Raw genomic sequence first — 19,974 nt, forward strand, 5'->3', positions numbered from 1 at the left:
GGGAGACAGAAATATTGGAAAAAAATATTGTAATACAAAAATATAGTGATGCAGATTTATCATTGTCAAGAATATAGTTTTTTTCATGTAAGTAATACTGTTGATAAGAACATAATTGTTAATATTGTTTTAAAAAATACAGCTTTAAAGAATATGGGGGTCATTCTGACCCTGACGGGCGGCGGAGGCCGCCCGCCAGAGTTCCCCCTTCCAGAACACCGCTCCGCGGTCATAAGACCGCTGCAGTGATTCTGGCTTTTGCACTGGGCTGGCGGGCGGCCGCCAAAAGGCCGCCCGCCAGCCCAGTGCAAAAGAGCCTTCCCACGAGGACGCCGGCTCAGAATTGAGCCGGCGGAGTGGGAAGGTGCGACGGGTGCAGTGGCACCCGTCGCGTATTTCAGTGTCTGCAATGCAGACACTGAAATACAATGTGGGGCCCTCTTACGGGGGCCCCTGCAGTGCCCATGCCATTGGCATGGGCACTGCAGGACAACCCATACCACCATCCTGTTCCTGGCGGGAGAACCGCCAGGAACAGGATGGCGGTATGGGCTGTCAGAATCCCCCATGGCGGCGCAGCAAGCTGCGCCGCCATGGGGGATTCCCAGGGCAGCGGAAAACCGGCGGGAGACCGCCGGTTTTCCCTTTCTGACCGCGGCCAAACCGCCGCGGTCAGAATGCCCTGCGGGGCACCGCCAGCCTGTTGGCGGTGCTCCCGCCGACCCTGGCCCCGGCGGTAGTGAACCGCCGGGGTCAGAATCACCCCCTATGTTTTTTGAACTATTTTGATGCGTTTTAGTTCATATATTAATTTTATATTACTATTGTTTGTAAAATTGTTATTAATGTTTTGGAATAAAGTTTGTAATTTTAATTGATTTAGAATTTTTAAATTAATTGCTAATGGTAGTTTTTAGTGTTGTACTGGTTTGTGGGGGTTTGCAGGGGGAGTTAAGTAATAAATTATTCATTAATGGATCATTTTTAAGTAAGTATGTGATTGATATTCATTATGTATAATATGTAATGCTGATCTAATTTACTTATATTTTTGGTGGGGGTTGTTATGTTTGTAGAGGTATATAGTGGGATCTTAATTAGGAGATTATTAATGAATTAATTTTTAATGTATTATTAGTTATTGAATTGCTTATTAATTATGTAAATTGTGTAATAATCATATATTTTAGGTTCAGGCTGATGGATTTGTAGTGGTACAGAGTGGAAAGTTAATTAAGTAATAATTAACATAATTATTAATTCCTTAATAATTGTTGATTATTAATTATGCACCTTATGTAATACTGAATTAGTTTAGTTATATTTTAGTTTTGGGTTGCTAGGTTTGTAGGGGTATAGGTTGGGAAATTATTTGAGTAAATTAAAAAAAAGAAATTATCAATGTATAAATAAATATTTAATTGATTAATTATTATGTAAATTATGCAATAATTATATATTGTAGTTATAATTTAGGTGTGGGCTGCTGGGTGTTTTAGGGTTGCTGGGTGGGGAGGTAATTAAGTACTAATAAATGAACAATTATTAACTGTTTATTAGTTATGTAATTGATTATCAATTACGTAAATTATGTTATACTTATTTATTTTAGTTATATTTTAGGTGTGTGTAACTAGGTATGTAGGGGTATAGGATGGCAAGTTAATTATGTAATGATTAAATAAGCATCATTTTGTAATTGAAAATTAATTATTACATTGTTTATGAATGTTGTAAATTGGTTAATTGTTTTTTAAAATTTTTTTTTAATATATGTTAAGTAATAATGTTTATATTATGAGTTTCATATTTGTTCTAAATTAACAGGGTTATAATATGTAATGAGTTTGAAATGAAGTAGTTTACCTATTGTTGCTTAGACTGGAGTGGGAATGGTACGTTTAACCTCTGCAAAGTTCAACGCTTTCCCTACCGTTGCTCAGACTGGATTGGGAATAGCAGATTTTACCCCTCTAAAGTCCAACGCTTTCCCTTCTGTTGCACAGACTGGAGAAGGAATACTAAATCTTACCCCTCTAAAGTCCAATGCTTTCCCTACTGTTGCACAGGCTGAAGCAGAAATAGTGACTTTAAATTTGCTGAAGCCCAGTGCTTCCCCTATTGTTGCACAGACTGGAGTGAGAATCGTAAATTTAACCCTACCAAGTTCAACTTTTTCCCTACAGTCGCACAGACTGGAGTGAGAATAACAGTTTTAACCCCTTCTAACTCCAGCGTTTTCCCTATTGTACAATAGACTGGAATGGGAACAGTAAATCTTACCCCTCTGAAGTACAACGCCTTCCCTACTGTTACACAGACTGGCATGGAATAGAAAGTTTAACCCCTTTGAAGTACAATTAATTTCCTACTCTTACACAGAATAGAGAGGGACAGGTAAATTTAACCCCTCTGCAATCCAACGTTTTCCCTACTGTTGCACAGACTGGAGTGGGAATAGTAAATCTTACCGCTCAGAAATCCAATGCTTTCCCTATTGTTGCACAGACTGCAGTGGACATAGTAAATCTTACCCCTCCGAAGGCCAACACTTTCCCTACTGTTGCCCAGGGTGGAGTGGGAGCAGTAAATGTAACCACTCTTAAGTCCAACACTTTCCCTACTGTTTCACAGACTGGAGAGGGAATAGTAAATGTAACCCCTCCGAAGTCCAACGCTTTCCCTACTGTTTCACAGACTGGAGTGAGAATAGTAAATTTACCCCTCTGAAGTCCAATCCTTTACCTACTGTTGTACAGACTGGTGTAGGGATACTGTTTCAATGTTTAGAATGTGAATAATACATTTAACCCCTCCGAAGTGCTACACTTTCTCTACGGTTGCATAAAGTGGAGTAGGAATAGTATAGCTACTATTCCCAGGCTCCAAAACATTTCCTAATCTTGTGTTTAAATATATTTATTATTAATGTGTTTATAATTGTAATGTTACAGTATTTGGTTATATTTTTGATTTTAGAATTTTGAAATATTTTTTGTAAATGTATTTGTTTTTTTAATTGTTTTATTTTGGTATATTGTTGGTGTTTTGTTTTGTAATTCATTTACTATTTACTACATTTACTATTTTGAAATTGAATTGGCAATATTTTTTTATGTTTCATGGACTTGTGGTCCAGGAGCATGTATATGGAAAAAGGCTGTTGTCATCGGAATGATGTAGCATGTTACAGGACTGACATGGGTGAATATGTGACAATACAATCAGAGTATCATGCCAAACTGAAAGAGTGGTATGCAAAAGAATTGTTAAGTGATGATGAATGGAAGTTTTTGAGAAATGATTTTCCAACATTACTGATTTTTTAAGTCATACCAAAAGTACACAAATTTCCTGTGTAACCACCAGGGAGCCCGATCATATCTGCACAGGCTAGCCTGTTTGAAAATACTTCTAAATGTATAGATTTTTTTCCTTACGCCCTTTGTAGAAGGTTTACCTTCATACTTAAAAGATTTCCTGAGGAGTATTTTTGACAGCGAATGGTACGAGGATACATTAATGGTGACATCAGATGTTGCTTCATTATATACAAGTATAATCCATACAGATGGGCTGAGGGCTATCAGACACTTCTTAAGAGTGAGCCCTATCAGATTTTATAATCACAATGAGATATTACTTAGAATGACTGAATACTGTTTAACCAAAAATACGTTTTTCTTTAATGGGGAGATTTATGAGCAGCAGCAAGGAACAGTAATGGACACCTGCTTTGCCCTCAGCTTTGGAACTTTGCATATTGGCTGGTGGGAGAAGCAAATGGTCAACATGAAATCTGAACATTGGACACATAATTTCATGGGTGAGATTCATAGATGATTTATTAGGCATCTGGAAAGGTGATCTTGAAGGCGTACAAAAGTTTGATTAGAGAGATTATTGATAAATATCTAAACCTATCATTTACGAATAAAATCTGCACCAAAGAGATTGCATTTTTTAATATAAGATTGGTTGCGGAGAATGGCAAACTTACATCTACCATGTACTGAAACCAACCGCGGGCAACAGAATATTGCAAGTGTAGAGTTTTAACCCCCAAAATTAGAAAAAAAGGAGTATATCATATGGTGAATATCTTAGAGCTAGGAGAATGCTGAAAACGCATTTGAAGAAACAACTGATGATTTATCTAAGAAATTCAGACAATGGGGGTACAGTGGAGAGATACTGACAACAATTAGGCATACAGTCCAGAAATTCGCTCATGAAAAGATATTATTTGGCCAACAGGCAAACAAGATATCAAGTAAAGATCAGCATGAGGTTCATTACCACGTATCATAACAACCATTACATGGTCAGGAACATTATGAACAAACACTGACATTTACTTACAAGTGACACACCTGTTGAGCAAGAAGATATCTAACAGACCTCTAATCACCTATAGGAGAGCAAGATCATTTGGAGAGAGATTAGTAAAGAGTGACTCCTGGCTCAAACCAAGAAATGGCTTTACAAAATGTAACAAATGTAAGATGTGGAAACGTAGTGAATTCCACCTATGTTAAAACTCCATTTGGCAAGGAAATCAAAATCAAGAGGAAACTAACAAGTGAATTTGCTGTTTACATGTTGAAATGTTCATGAGACAAGGTGTATGTGGGCAGCACAGTACTTCAAGTACACAAAAGAATATCACAACACCTCAGAGCAATCAAATAAAGTAACAACAGCTACCCAGTAACTAGGCACTTTTGGAAGTTTGACAAAGGTGACATTGATCAGTTGAACTATGTTGCTATAGACAATGTCCCCCAGAGCCCAAGAAGTGGAAATAGAGATAAAGATTTACAGAGATTGTGAGCCAGGTATATACTGAAATTAGACTCAGTACAAACAAATGGTTTGAATATGGATGAGGAATTGCATTTTTATGTTTAGTTGTTCCCGCAGGGAAGGTACTAAGGGGTTATAATTTGACATTACTATTTTCATTCTCATTTATTTTTAAAAAATGTATTATCTTTTCAGGGCCCCGCTTGGATTGGTAACAACTGGCAGGTGAGGACAGTAAGAGTGTTTCTCCAATTTGGGTTTAATTTATGTAGAGTATTTAGGAAACTCAGTAGTATGACGTTTAGATATGTAAGATGTTGTACAATATTACATATAATGACTATTAATGTGCATAATAATAACCGATATTTTGTGCTAATTTTTGCATTAAAACACACAAAGAGGGACGTTATGTACACATCATGGTTTGATGTGCCATTTAGTCCTTTATTTATGTCCTGTATGCATTTTAGAATACATAAAGCTTTTGCCCTCTTGGGATTAATTTATGACTGTTATGAGTAGCATAACATGATGGTACATAGGGTACATAAGGTGTTCCAAATATGGAGTGTGTCTATTGCGATAAATGAGAAGCTGATTTGAGACAGTGTTTATTGTACACATGAACAATGCACAACTTGTGCTCTTTCTGTTTTCATTATATTTGATTGTATATATTTGTGCATATTTAAAAATTGCCACCTTATATATTTTGAAAAGTGACAGATCACTGAAGTCCTTTGTTGATTTTCACCTATTTTGCACTTTCCAAAGCTTAAATTGTAAAACAAATATGGCACCCAACATTGTGACCAAGGCTGATGGAGGCCGAATTGCATTGTGTCAGCCAAAAAAATAATTTTGTGTTCACTAAACGATCGTGCTTAGAGTGACATCTCTCTCATAGTTCAGAAGGATCTGGTGTAATTTATCAGCATGCAGGCGCGGACATGCTTTGACCAGGACTAGTGGTGTTTGGTTGCATGCCGTCACACGCCAATAGCTCATATATATATATATATATATATATACATAAATATAATGTGATTTTATAGTATAAATTTAAAGAATTAATAGAATGTAAAATATATTTTTTAAATAATTTTATTATGTTAGAAATCTTGTCTCTAGTTGTAGCTTCCAGGCGACCACTACATTGTTGTCAGCAGTGATATATTGGCCCTTACCTACTAATTGGGGTGGGACTTTGTCCCCCACAGGACTGTGCGAGTGAAGGAGGGACATTCTACTATCAAACCTGCTAAAAGTACTCAGGCCTCTCTGGCATGGGATGCATGTGGGACGCATCTGCAGCTGGTTGTGGCTGGGATAGGCCATCCCCCTTTCAGTCAGCCTACCCTAGAACTATTGCAGTAAGACCTTTCATAAAGGGTTGTCACAATGCAGCTCTGCCCCCTGAAATTCTCTTGCTCCCTTGTTATATATGTGTCACATTTTGTCATCATGGGGAAACGGAAATCACAGGGAACCGGCAGCTAAAAGGCCATTCAAACAGCATCAACAAATACCCCTTGTATCACAAATTATTTGATATCAGTTATGGGGTCCCTCTACTTGGAAATTTGGTTGGTGGAGGAGAAAATGTATACAGTCAGGCGGCATTCTGTGTCATTAGCCAGCGCTCCTCAGCTATCGGTACAGGCAGACTGCAATAGCTCACCCCCCTAGTCAGTGAGCCCTTGGTCTGTAGCCCAAAGACAGATAGGGTTTTGAGTAAAAATACACACCTGATTACAGGAGCAATTGCTGATATCCAGGAGAATGGGAGTGAACTCTTGACTTCTGGTCAGCAGGGCGGGATATGTGAGAGGACTGCCGCTAATCTAGATCCACCAATATTCAATATAGACCTTGCCTCCCATTTGGACTCACCACAGTCAAAAAAAGCAGAAGCAATAAGCGGATTCCAAGTAAAGAGAAATTACAGCATCAATCTACGACAAAAGGTGGTTTTAACAGACCTCCACCGTTAAATACTCAACAAAAAGAAAGCGTCCCCTCACTATAGTGGAGCAATTAGATGCTCTAATAAAAGACCACAATGACAATGTTTTTAGTAGATTAGGATCTCTGGTGAGATCCCTAAGAGAGAGCCTAACAGTAAAAATCATATGGGGGTGGAAGGAAGCTGAGGCATTTTATGGCCAGTCTCCGCAGCATCAACTCGAAGGTCCACCCAAAGAATAACCAACTGGCTGCAGGCCCCCGGCGACTTCCATGCCTGGTGTTTCCTCCACTCAGCCTCCCCTCGGCCCGGCTCAGAGACTGTCCGCCGCGATGACAGCTACTCACCTTGCCCCTGAAAGTCATAACATCACTGATAATACAGATAGATTAACTATTGGATCCTCGGAAAGAGAAGGCTTCCCTGAAGGGGCAGGAGAATTAATGAATTTGATTGATGACAGAATTATGCAAAATCTCTTATATTGGCAATGTCTCCATTCACCACCTGAATCAACACCCTATGTGATAATTTTGGACCACATCCTGACTTTAATCAAAGGGAAGAAAGAAACAGAGGAGGACTCGAAACATAAAACTATGCATTGGTTCAGAACCAATACATGCTGGGCAAACGATCTCTCAAATGAGTTACTAATGGTAAGAAGAGTGTCTGGCGTTGACCGTGGTCCAAAAACATTGGTAGGGGAGTATGTAGTTGTACATTTTAGATCCCCCTAGGTGGTGAGGAATTTACTATCAGCATTAAGCCATCTAGTGATCTCTCCCTGCCGAATTAGAGCTTTACCCTTAGGTCACTTCTATAGACCTCAACAGACTTGGTACAGGGGGCAATCAGCATATGTCACGGTCTGCACATCTCTTATTACCGTAGGCTGAAGAACTTGGAGGTACGCCCGGTTGCTTACTGGTTCTGCACTGGCTAAGATAGGGACGACCCTTTCTAGTAGCCACGGTGCTGCTGACTGGAAAAGATGCCAAGGCAGACCGTACCCTCCAGAAGGAGTCGCAGAGGAACAAAAAAACAAAAAATGGGAAAAAACCTCTACCACAGGAACTCCTGAAAAAGAGGAAAAAACAATGAAAAAAGGGAAAGAATAGAAGATAATTCTGCAGGGAGAAGCAGGAGCGCGGAGAAAACTAGAAACAGGAGCGAGGATCACCATCAAGATGGAAGTGTTTGCAACGCAAGGAAGGAAGGAACTGCAGTGCTTAAATACCATGAAACAGGAAGTGAAACAACAGGAAGAAAGTACAACACCATCTTGGATTGGGAAAGACCACATAGAAATGAATGAGAAAAAAGACCAAGTAGAAAAGGAAAAGGAAAAAAGGCATGCTGGGAAGAAGAACACCAAGGAAGAAGACAGTATGGAAGACCAAGAGGAAAGAAGAAACGAAGACAGAAGAAAAATAAAAAATAGAAAGGAAGGAAGAAGAGGAAAGACCCAAGGAGGTAAGTAAAAGGAAAACCAGGAAGGCTGTCAGGGGCTGCAGTGCGACCCAGAGCACAAAATGTTCCTCCTGGGCCACACCGCAGCAAAATGAGCACAGAAAAATGAGCCGCTGCATTTCCGGGGTCCTGAAATGGGGACTGCCGGCCTGACCGCAGTCCGAAAGAGGGAAGTCACAGCATATTACAAGGATCTGGTTAATCCATTGGCCTGTACGCAGCCTCCCCCATTAAAACTTATTAATCGCTTCTCTGCTTTAAATGACCTACAACAGAACAATTGATGCCCACAGGAGCATAGACTCGACCTTGCATTAAAATATAAAGCCACTGCTCCTTCAATGGTTCAGACAGGAATTATAGGTTATCCAGTGGATCAAGGCCAAAATCGATTATAACATCTGTTCAAGCTGATTCAGGTCAAACTTTTACTGTTGTCTTTGAATATTACTGGGATTCGTTCAAAATGAACAGAGGATTGGTTGGGTTTCATCACTGACTTTCATCTGATTTGTCTGCAAGAGACTTGGGCACTGGAGGATTTCTATGCAAATGCTTTCCTTTTGTATTGTAACCCTGCTGTTCCCACTGCTTCGGGCGGGTGATAGCTGGACTGACTATTTAATTTGTGTCAAATGTAATAAGTCAGAATTCAAGTTAATAGGTTCCTCCCCACTGTATCAATTGCTATTGTTCGCAGGTTTGGGCAATATTGACCTGTTGATTGTGAATTTGTAACACAGTCTATTTGACTACCAAAACACTAATGTTGTAGTTATGCTAAATGAGGCAATTGAAAACGTCAGTAACATTAGTCACCTGTTCTGTATCTTGTGGGTAGGCAATTTTTATTTCCCAACATGCCAGTTTAATGACATGAGGGTGTGCGGTATAGAGAATAAGGAGGGTCAAGTGCTATAAAATTTTAAACATTCCCATTAAGGGTATGCACTAAAAAATAGTTGATTATGAATTAGTGAGCCTTTTTAACTGATTGTGTGAAAGCCATCCCTAATTATCACCCAACCCTTACAGGAGGTAACAATCTCAGTACTACAGATTTTATGTTAATTGCCAATGATCCTAATTGCTTAGTAACTGACTTTAAGGTAATACCACATTCTGCCAATGATCACAACCCTTTAGTAGCCTGTTTAAAGTTGGATTATGTTACAGCTGAACTTAAGTCAACAACTGCCGCCATTGCATTCAATACAAACAAATGGTGCAGAATAAAACAGGAGCGGGTTGATTAAAAAAATAGTTTGAGGGAAAAATTGTGACTGAAAACTATGAGTTAGTTAACAGGTGCCTATCGGACGAGGCTGCCCTCGTGCGCCCAGTTCAAGAATTTGAGAGTTTATGTTCAGTTATTTGTCATGCTTAAACAGTCACATACCCTTCATCCACTCCCCCGCTCCATAGGGGTTTAACTGGGCTTGCTCAAAAGCCCTGTTTGAGCTAAAAATGGGTCTTAAGGCTGTTCCAGAAAACAGGGAAGTGATCACAGCCACCTAAAAGGTCTACTAGGACATAACTGCAGCTAGAAAGGTTGAGATCAGAAATTAAGCTTGGTCAGATCTGCTGGTTGCAGGACATTCAAGGGATATGAGAACATTTTGGGAGGTCATAAATCGCCTGATGTTTACAGAGGGTCCTCCCTCCAATATAGATTGTATAATTTCTGAGATTACCTGGGTTACACATTGTTCCCGCATTTTTAACCCTTTTAATAAAGCAATAGCTCTTCAAGAAGAGGAATGGAATATGGTGAAAGAGAGAGAATTCGCTCTCCAGTTAAGCCAGTCCATCTCAGTAAAGGAAGTTCAGACAGCTATCAGGCAAGGCAAATGTAGGAAAGCCCCAGGTCGGTCCAGACAGAGTCCTAGTGGACCTGTTTAAAGATAATCCTGAGCTTTTGGGTCCAATGCTTGCCAACATCTTTAGAGCTGCTGCTATTGGTGAACTCTCTTCATCCTGGAGAGAGGCCACTATGGTTCCAATTTTTTAAAAAGGTGACAGAGCTGACCAGGCGTGTTATAGGCTGATCGCCCAATAGATTCCACACATTTAAGATCTTGGGAGGGTTCTTTTAGCATACCTAGAAGGGAGGGCTACTTCAAATTCCATACTCTTGGAGGCCCAATATGACTTTAGAGAGGGAATGGGTACGGTTGAGCAGTGTCTTAATTTATCGCTCATTGTCGACAATTAACCAAGGCCCTCATTAAGAGGCTGGCGGTCCTAAGCCTGCCAGCCTCGCGATGGCGGTCGGACCGCCGCAGACCAGGCGGTCTGTCCGCCCCATTATGACCCTGGCTGATCCACCACGGTCATACCTGCGGCCTGGCGGTCCCAGCTATTGTAATCTGTCAGGGCAGCGATGCAAGCAGCGCTGCCCTGGGAATTATGAGTCCCCATCCACCAGCCTTTCCATGGCGGTAAACACCGAGAGGGAAAGGCTGGCGGAATGGGGGCATTGGAGGGCCCCCATGCACAGCCCCATCACGCATTTCACTGCCCGAATTACTGCTGCACCCGATGCACCTCAACATTGCCACCGGCTCGATTACGAAACTCCTAATAGGACAGCAATCATACCACCAGCACTGGCGGTATGATGGCGCCCGCAGCTCCAGTAGTCTTTGAAAAAGACCGCCAAAGTCGTAATCAGGGCCCAAGTCCATAAAGGGCTCTTTACATCAAGCATTCATGGACGTCTTGTGTGCTTTCAACACTGTCAACCATACCAACTTGTGGTAAACGTTGGGTAATATGATAGTGGAGGAACACCTGGTCACTCTCCTCCTGAGACTGCATTGGAACACCAAGGTCAAGATACATTAAGGATGTGGGGGAGAGTGTACGCCTTCTGTAGTTTCAACTGAAGGCATTCGTCAGGTATGTATTCTGGCCCCTTTTTTGTTCCTCATCTATATAAAAGGTCTAGAAGCCCATCTAATGCAAAAGAAGTTGGGCTTTCTGAGGGTGGGCACCACTTTATCTCTACACTTCTTTATGCAGATGATGCTGTCATTTTGGCAAGGACAGCAAATAGTCTGAAAAAAGCCATTGACACCATTGCTGAGTTCATGCCTTTGCTGGATTTGAAAATTAACAATCTGAAGCCTGTGGGTCACAAAGGACTAAGGCCCTCATTACGACTTCGGCGGTCTTTAGGAGATTTCCACTGGCCAGAGGACAAAACAACTGGCCCAGTGGAAAACTCACCACAACATTGAAGCTGGCTCATAATCGAGCCGGCGGCAATGTTGAGATGTGTCGGGTGCAGCAGCAGCACCTGTTGCGCATTTCACTGCCCGTAATTCCATGTGCATGGGCAATGCAGAGGCCCCCAGGTGCCCCCTGGCACCCCTCATTCCATTAGCCTTTCTATGGCGGTGTTTACCGCCATGGAAAGCCTGCCTGTGGCGGTCCGACCGCCATCGCGAGGCTGAAGGTCTTGAGACCGCCAGCCTCGTAATGAGGGCCTATGTCTAAGACCTTTTATAACCAGGGAAACGTGGTAGGTAAGGTACCTAATTTTGGTTAGCTGGACCTCCTTTTTAATTCACAACTAAACTGGGATCCATTGCTGATTCTAAGAATCCAATAAACAAAAAGAGCCATAAAAGCAATTTTTCATTTTGCAGATAAATTGGGCCACAGACCTGTGAGGTTATGTGCTAAGATCTTGTCTATTGCTACTTATGGGGCTGGAGTGTAGGGGTATGATGGTTGTTGCAGACGCCAAACTATAGAAAATGTCTTTCTTCATAGACTTTTGAAGGTTGCCCAGGGAGCCTCAATGTTCTTCTGCCACTCTGGGGTAGGTCTTACATTTTTAGAGGACTATGTGGGTTTGGCCCCCCTGCTCCTATGGATAAAAATATGACTAACACTGGAATTCAAATTCTCAAAACATATCCTTCAGAATTGTCTGGCCTTGAACAATGCTGAATGCATTCCTGGCTTAGTTACATAAAACATATTTTTGGGGAGCAGGGGTTTATAGAGTTTTTTGAGGAAGCAACTCAAATTCTGCAATCAGCCAGAGCTTTAATGAGGACAGCTTATAATGAACAGGTCCAGTTTAAGCGTGGGCGCCAGTTCCTCCAGTCCACCTCTTTGGTAAGATTGGGTTTGGAGTTACCTCCCTTTTAATGTGATGATAAATGCTGTTGTATTGATTAATTGGATGTAATGTAAATTGTATTATGTTTTATTATGTATTATGTTTTATTCTTCTGTGGCTTTTTAAGTGGAACATAGATATATGAGTGGCTGACTCCATTTCTAATTGACAGAGGTATGCACTCTGTCCAAGTAGGGATGACAATCCTAGTCAGGGTAAATCAGACCCTAGATTAACCTGGGCTCACCATCTGGTAGCTTGGCACACAGCAGTCAGGCTTTACTTAAAAGGCAGTGTGTAAAGTATTTATGCAACACTTAAATACAGTCACACAATGAAATACCCCACTAAAAGACTCCACAACTGTTTAGATAAATTGAGAATATTTACCAAAATGACAAAAATCCTATCAGTAGAGGTCAAGATATGAATTTATAAAGATTAAATGTGAAAACAGTGCTTAGAAGTCAATAGCAGTCAAAACATTAATTGAGGTTGCGAGGGACCGGTGCAAATCCAAATTCCAGCTTGACCACGATGGAAGGTAGGCCAGCTACAGAACCCACACAGGGTCAGCTGAAACAGTACCTTTGATGGAGCAATGCGTTGATGGCGAGTACACAATGCGTCAACATTTTTTGGGCTACTGTGTCGTCATCGGGCTCTGCGGAAGTGAGTGCGATGTGGCATTGGGCCACACAGAGCATCCTCGTTGTCGGGCTGCACAGTGTGTGAATCTGCTGTCATTGGGCAGCATCTGCATTACCGCTGATGAGCGTCGTGCCGATTCTTCTCCTGCACCTCTGGGTGATGCGTCACCTTTTGCAGGTTTCAGTTGCAAAACCCATTTCTGAGGCCCAGGACCTGAGGGGGCACTTCAGGCAAGGGTGGGACTCACAGATGGCAGAGTCCAGCAGGAGATTTGCATGCAGTCTTTAATGTCCCTGACACTGCAGAAGAACAGGGGGCAAGCCAACAAGCCCTTGGAGTCTCTTGGGTTCAAGGATGTAGAAAGCAAGTCCAGTCCTTCTCACTGCAGGCAAGAAGCAGCAGACCAACACAGCTAAGCAAGTGGCAAAGTGGCAGTCCGTCCTACAGCATAGCAAACACTAGGCCAACACTCCAAGGCAGTTGCAGAGTGGCAGTCCCTCCTGGCAGCACAGCAGTCCTTCCTGACAGAGTGTCCTTGGTGCCAGTAGAGATCTGATTTGCTGGGGCTTGGAGTCCAGTCCTTATAACCAAATGTGCCTTTGAAGTGTGGGAGACTTCAAAGTGGCCTTTGAAGATCACAATGTCCCTGTCCTTCCCTACCCTGGCTCCAGACACGCCATAGGGATTTATGCAGCCCTTTACGTGAGTAGAAGCACAGCCCTATTGAGGTGTAAGTGTCAGCTCCTCCTACCCATCTAGCCCAGGAAGGCCCATCACCCTGGTGACAGGTCATCAATATACAATGTAACACCCAAGCTCCTTTTGATTGTGACTGTCTAGAGGGAATACACAAAGTCCAACTGTCAACAACCAAAGACTTGTATTCAGAGACAGGCAAAGGCACATAAGGTTAAAGTAAGAAACTGCCAACTTTTTAAAAGTGGCATTATCAGACTTAAAATTTAAAATCCAACTTCACCATAAGTAATTTTAAATTGTCCACATCCACCAAACTCCATATTTCTATCTTTTCCCAATTGGAAATTACACTTAAGAGATGTTTTAAGATAATCCCAATGATATCCTATGGGGGTTGACCACAGGGCCTGGCCTATGGTTAGGGTCAGCAGCCAACCCTTCTGCATGCATCCAAACCCAGGCGCAGCATGAGGTTGGATGCAGGCGGTGTTTGTTCAATTTTTCTCTGAATTTAGGGACCCCTCTATGTGTCTTATGGGGTTATGATACATGTATCCTGACTTCTTTTGTGTTTTTGCACTCTTCTTTTCCCACCCCTCAGCTGATGTGACAAACAAAATGGCAGCAGAAACTTTTCTGTCAGGTTGCAGCCAGCTAATCAGGGCCTTGCATTTCCTCTGGATCCGCAGCCCTATAGATCTATATTTTTTAGACTCTGATGTCTCAGAAACTATTGAACGGATTTACCCCAAATCACAAAAAACGCGCTGTCTGTGCCAAGAGCTAGCTTTCTGCCATATTTGGTGTAGTTCCGTCCAGCGGTTCGGGCTGTAGCTGTGTTCAAAATCCCTATGGAAAAATGCATGGGGAAAACGTGTTTTGGCACCCCCCTTTTTCTCGGACCCCGCTTGACAGATCAGCCCGAAACTTTCAACACTGCAGCTGAACCAACTGAAGTATACGTTTTTAAAGATTTCATGAAGATCTGTCACCAAGCGGCATCAAAGTTATTGGCAAAATATAAAACACTCTTTCTATGGAAACTAGGTCCTAATTATAACTACTTACTGGCGACCGCCAGTGCATAATATATATATATATATATATATATATATATATAGTAAACATACACAGATTTATATGTATGTGTGTTTATATAACTATATATTTATATATAGGCTTAAATATTAGTGAGATTTATTTCATTCCCATTAAATAAATGGTATATATCAAAATATTTAAGATTTACTACTTTAAACTAAGTATGTATTAACAAACAATATTTTTGCATGTTTTTTAACGATATTAATGTGAAACAATTTTTTTCAATATTTTTATACTTACCATTATAAGCATAGGGACACAATAATTTTGTAAACCATATTTTTGACACAATATTTGTGTTACGCACTATTGATGATTCCCATATTGTGTTAGTGATCCCTACAATTTGATCTTGTCCATCATAGGACACTCAAATAAACAAAGGGCCAGATGTACGACACCAAGTTTTGCGACTTGCAATTTGCGACTCATTTGCAAGTCGCAAATTGCGAGTCGCAAAATCGTATGTACAACAGTGTACTTCACACTGTTTGCGATTCGCAATGGGGTCGCAAATGACCTACCTCATGAATATTCATGAGGTAGGTCACAATTTGCAACCCCATTAGGAATGGCGGCACTCACAGGGATGGTGGCATGCCGGGGTCAGCAGACCACCACGTCAGTGACTGCTTTTAAATAAAGCATTTATTTTTTTAATGCAGCCCGTTTTCCTTAAAGGAAAACGGATTGCATTTCAAAAACAAAAATGAAAAGTTTTCTTTTCATTTTTTCAGAGCAGGCAGTGGTCCCTGCTCTGAATTTTTTTGCCGCATGCATTCACAAACGGAGAGGGATCCCATGGGGACCCCTTCCCTTTTGCGAATGGGTTAGCACCAATTTGAGACTGGTGCTAACTGCGATTGTTTTTTGACCGCATTCGCTGTCACAAAACAATCATACATCGGACTGCGACTTGCAATTAGGAAGGGAACGCCCCTTCCTAATTGCGACTCGCCAAACCCTTTTTGCGATTCGGTAAATAGATAACCAAATCGCAAAAATGGGTCTGTACATACCAAAATGTTTTTTCCTCGTCGCAAATGGCCCTTTGCGACGAGAAAAAAGGTACTTACATGTGGCCCAAGACAGATGCAATGTTTTGGTTCATTACTGTAAAGGTAACAGCAGACACACGTTTTTAGACTTTAATTAGTCTGCTCTGCAACATGGTGCAAGTTCTCTGGGGCAACTCCAGTAAATTAAAATAAATAAATTAAAACAACGTTAATTTTCCATGGGGAGTTTTGCTTGAACTACAAGACATTCTTCTTGTAAGTACTGGATGTGACTTCACTCAGTGGAGTAAAGGACAATATGGGGCTCATTCTGATTATGGTGGTAACTGAACCGCCACGCCAGCGGCTGTGTTTTGACCGCCACCAGGGTGGCGGTGCAGACTGCCATATAACGAGTGTGGCGATTTGGCCTGTGCCAAACCACCATTGACCCGTTCCTACTGCCAGGGCATCTCTGACCCGGCGGGCTACCCAATACCACCACTGGTATTCCGAGTCCCCTTTCCGCAAGGGATTCCGTGGTGGTAGCACTGCCACAAAATCCCTGGTGGAAAGGCTACCGGCGACAGGAATTTGCATTCCTGTTACCGGTAGATGACTCCCCCACCTCCCACACTGTCAGTAGTGACCCCCCACCCCCTGAGGGACGGGACCAGGCTCTCCGCTCTCCCACCGCCGGCAGCGCCCCACCATCAGGATACCGCCAGCCGTATTACAGGTTGTAATACGGCGGGCGGTGTCCTACTGGGGGGGGGGGCGGGCCGGTGGTGGAACTGCCCCAGCACCCCAGACTGCCAGCACGACTACTGAGGATTTCCCCCCAAATTGTGGCGGAAATCCTTCAGTACTCGTGATATGGCACCCGCGACTTCGGCGGTCTAAGGAAAAGACCACCAAAGTCAGAGTGAGCCCCTCACTCTCTTTATATGTATAATGACTACTTTACAGTCGGACGTACCTGTAATGAATTGGGTTATTGGTTGAGAGACGTGGAAGCCCATCACAGGCATTCCTTGTCAGGATGAACCACAAATGTCCCTAAGTTAACCTGTGGTTAACTCAGTGGTAGACTGGCACAGAAGCAGTCAGGCTTTAGTTAGAGGCAATGTGTAAAGTATAAACACAATACAAGAAAAATCACAAACCAGTTAAAAAAAAGTAAATGGTAATAAATAAAATGATATCAGACAGAAAAAAGTCCAATCAGTAGAATGGAAGATACTGATTTTTAGCTTGTAGTGAAAATAGCATCAAGAAGCAGAAAGAAACACTTGCAGTAATCTGGTTGGCTGTACGATGGTAAACTCAGGAGTTTAGGCCGACTGCGATGGAGTGCGGGTGGATACAGGGACCAGGTTAGTCCAGTTGAAAAATTACTTTCTCAAGTCTATTGCTGAGAGTTACATTGGTATTGGAGAAGGCTGCAAGGAAGAGGCTTTCTTCTTGAAGAGCAGGTCGAACGCTGTGGATAGTCATTGCTATAGAACAAAGATCCGATTGCCACTTGAGCTTCTCATTGTCAGTTGTCACAGATGCTCAATGTTAGCATGAAGAACAGGTCTCTCAGGAACTTTGCGCTGCCAGTCGTTGTGGGTGGAAGAGTCCTGGCACAAATTGGTACTGTTTGCGGTCGTGAGGACCCCAAGATTCAGGGGTTTCACCTTTGTCTTTAAGAGGAGCTCTCGCTGATGCCTGGTAAGGGCCCAAGGCCCGGACACACTTCTTGGGGATCAGAACTCACTCCAGCAGAAGCCAGCTGCATGGCTCAGGCAGGTCAAGTTGGTGCTGGTCAGCTGGACAGTTGCAGGGAGGCCTCTGGAAGATTGTTGTGTACCTACAGCTCACACAGAAAGTCAGCCAACTCCTGGAGTCATTCTGGGTAGCCTGGGATGAAGGAAATCAGGTTCAGTCTTCCTTCTTCAGGCAGCAAGGCAGTTTTTCCAGCAGCAGGACAGACCTTCTGGCAGCAGGACAGTCCTTCTGAATATTCCACAGGTCCAGGAGTGTTCTGATGTGGGGTCCGGAGGTCTAATATTCATACCTGCTGCCAGCCTTTGTGTGGGGAGACTACATGACCTACCCCAAAAGTGGGTCTAGTCAGGTCTTCCCCTTCCTCTGGGCTTTAAACTGTTTATGGGGACAAAAGCAAGGGCAGGCCTGTTGTCAGGTTCCTTTGTGTGTGCTGTGGGCAAGGAGGGTACAGTTCCTCACCTGCCAGCCTGTCAAGAATGCACGTTCTCCTCACTTCTAGGCTTCCTTTGTCTCACTGTCTTGAAGCAACACACAACCCACAACAGCGGGCCATTCACATGTGTTACAGGACACTGGCAGAAAGGCACAGTTTATCAGGCAGAAAAATGCCAACTTTCTAAAAGTGGCATTTTCAGAATAGTAATTTAAAATCGAACTTTCTCATTAAAGAAGACTTTAAATTACCACTCTTTTGAATGTAAACAGCATAGCTTATCTCCTCTCATTCTGAAGTTAGCACTTATTAAGTATAAGAAGGTACCCCAGTATTAGTCTATGAGAGAGATTGGCCTTACAACAGTGAAAAAGACTTTGCATTTTAAAAACCAGGCACCCTGCCTTATGAGCCTTTAGGGCCTTCCTTAGGGGTAACTAACAAGCATTATAAAGGAAGGTTTAGACCTTGCAAAAGGTTTATTTCTCTAGGCCGAAACGGAAGTTTAAAACAGCACTGCAGGCTGCAGTGGGTTGCCTGAGGCAAGGCTTGCAGTGCTGCTTAAGTGAATGGCACAATAGGTGCTGCTGCCCACTAGCAGCGTTTACTTTTTATGAATAGAACCTAAGGCTCACTCCATTCTTTTCAAATCACATACGGTCTGGCATTTCCTACAAAGTAATTAACTCAAAAGAAGCACCAATTTATAGACACTGTGTATATTACTGTACTCTGAAGAAATGTAAGGCCTGATTTAGAGTTTGGGAGATGGGTTACTCCATCACAAATGTGACAGATATTCCTTCTGCCGTATTACAAATACTGCTATAATGCAGAGACCCGCCCACCAAACTCTATAGTATGCGGGTCTCAGGGATGGGAAGCATATAGGGATAGTAAAGTGTTTTGGGGGCTGATGTGTGGTAAGTGTATAAAGTTAGTAAGGAGTTTTAGTGCTAAGGGATGAGTAGTGTTTCACCCTGGGTGGGCAGGCACTTTCAGACAACACACATACAGTCCAAATTGTATTTCCTAAGCAAGACTGAACAGACACAAATCAGCCAAGGTTTTAGAACGTGGGACAATGCTCTAACCTTCTGGAGATGCTGCAAGAAAAGCACTGGGAGTTGGCCCATATAAGAAAGTGATTTAAGGCAGCCATCATCTAAAAAACAGCCGCATCCAGGGCCCAGTTGAAGGCCTATTCCTAACAGCCTGGACATAAACATATTCTATGACTTCATCACAGTCCACACAGAGTGCCCACAGTGGCATTATCTCAATACACCTCTAATGGAGAGGATACAAAGAAGCTCTTTTTTCGCCTACAAAATCCTATAAATGCTCCCAATAATTGTGTTAAGATTGCTTCTTCTTATTTCCGATTCACACTTCCAGCTAATTAGGGAAGCAAACCTTATTGAATGTAATCTTAATGTAAGATGTCTTTCAAAGCAGTCGAATAGGTGACAAGATGTACATATGATTTTTAATGTGTTACTCTTCTAATAAGGCTCGTCAACACCTGACACTGCAGTGACTACACATATTGACCTAGATGTAAGGACTGATAAAGGTAATTTTAAAAATAGGAATCAAATATCACATTACCGTTTTAAACACAGGTGTATTAAAAAAAGTAATTTAATTATTTTTATCACTCTAGAGGCACTCTTGAGAAGCCTGCCATCTCACCTGGTAGCCACTATATGCATATTATGAAGTGGAAGGGATACAATAATTGTTTAATCTGTGAGACTCTACATTGCTTCTCCTTTATATTATGAAGGCACCAACAACTTGATATATTATTATAGTGTTTACAAAAAGATATTCCAAATTCATCAAGAAGAGTTTAGTTAGTTTGGTGTATGCTACAATAAATATTGCTACCTCATTGACCTGCAGATGGCCTGTAAATATTATCCGTAGG

The 19,974-nt window shown here is 42.1% G+C and overlaps 1 protein-coding gene across 2 annotated transcripts in view; it reads right to left on the minus strand.

Moving 5' to 3' along the window:
- Positions 1-19,974, minus strand: part of LOC138286443 (ras GTPase-activating protein 4-like) — a 386,898-nt gene that overhangs the window by 17,429 nt on the left and 349,495 nt on the right. The window lies entirely within an intron of this gene.

The sequence above is a fragment of the Pleurodeles waltl genome, chromosome 3_2, assembly GCF_031143425.1.
Source record: "Pleurodeles waltl isolate 20211129_DDA chromosome 3_2, aPleWal1.hap1.20221129, whole genome shotgun sequence".
Taxonomy (NCBI): Eukaryota; Metazoa; Chordata; class Amphibia; order Caudata; family Salamandridae; genus Pleurodeles; species Pleurodeles waltl.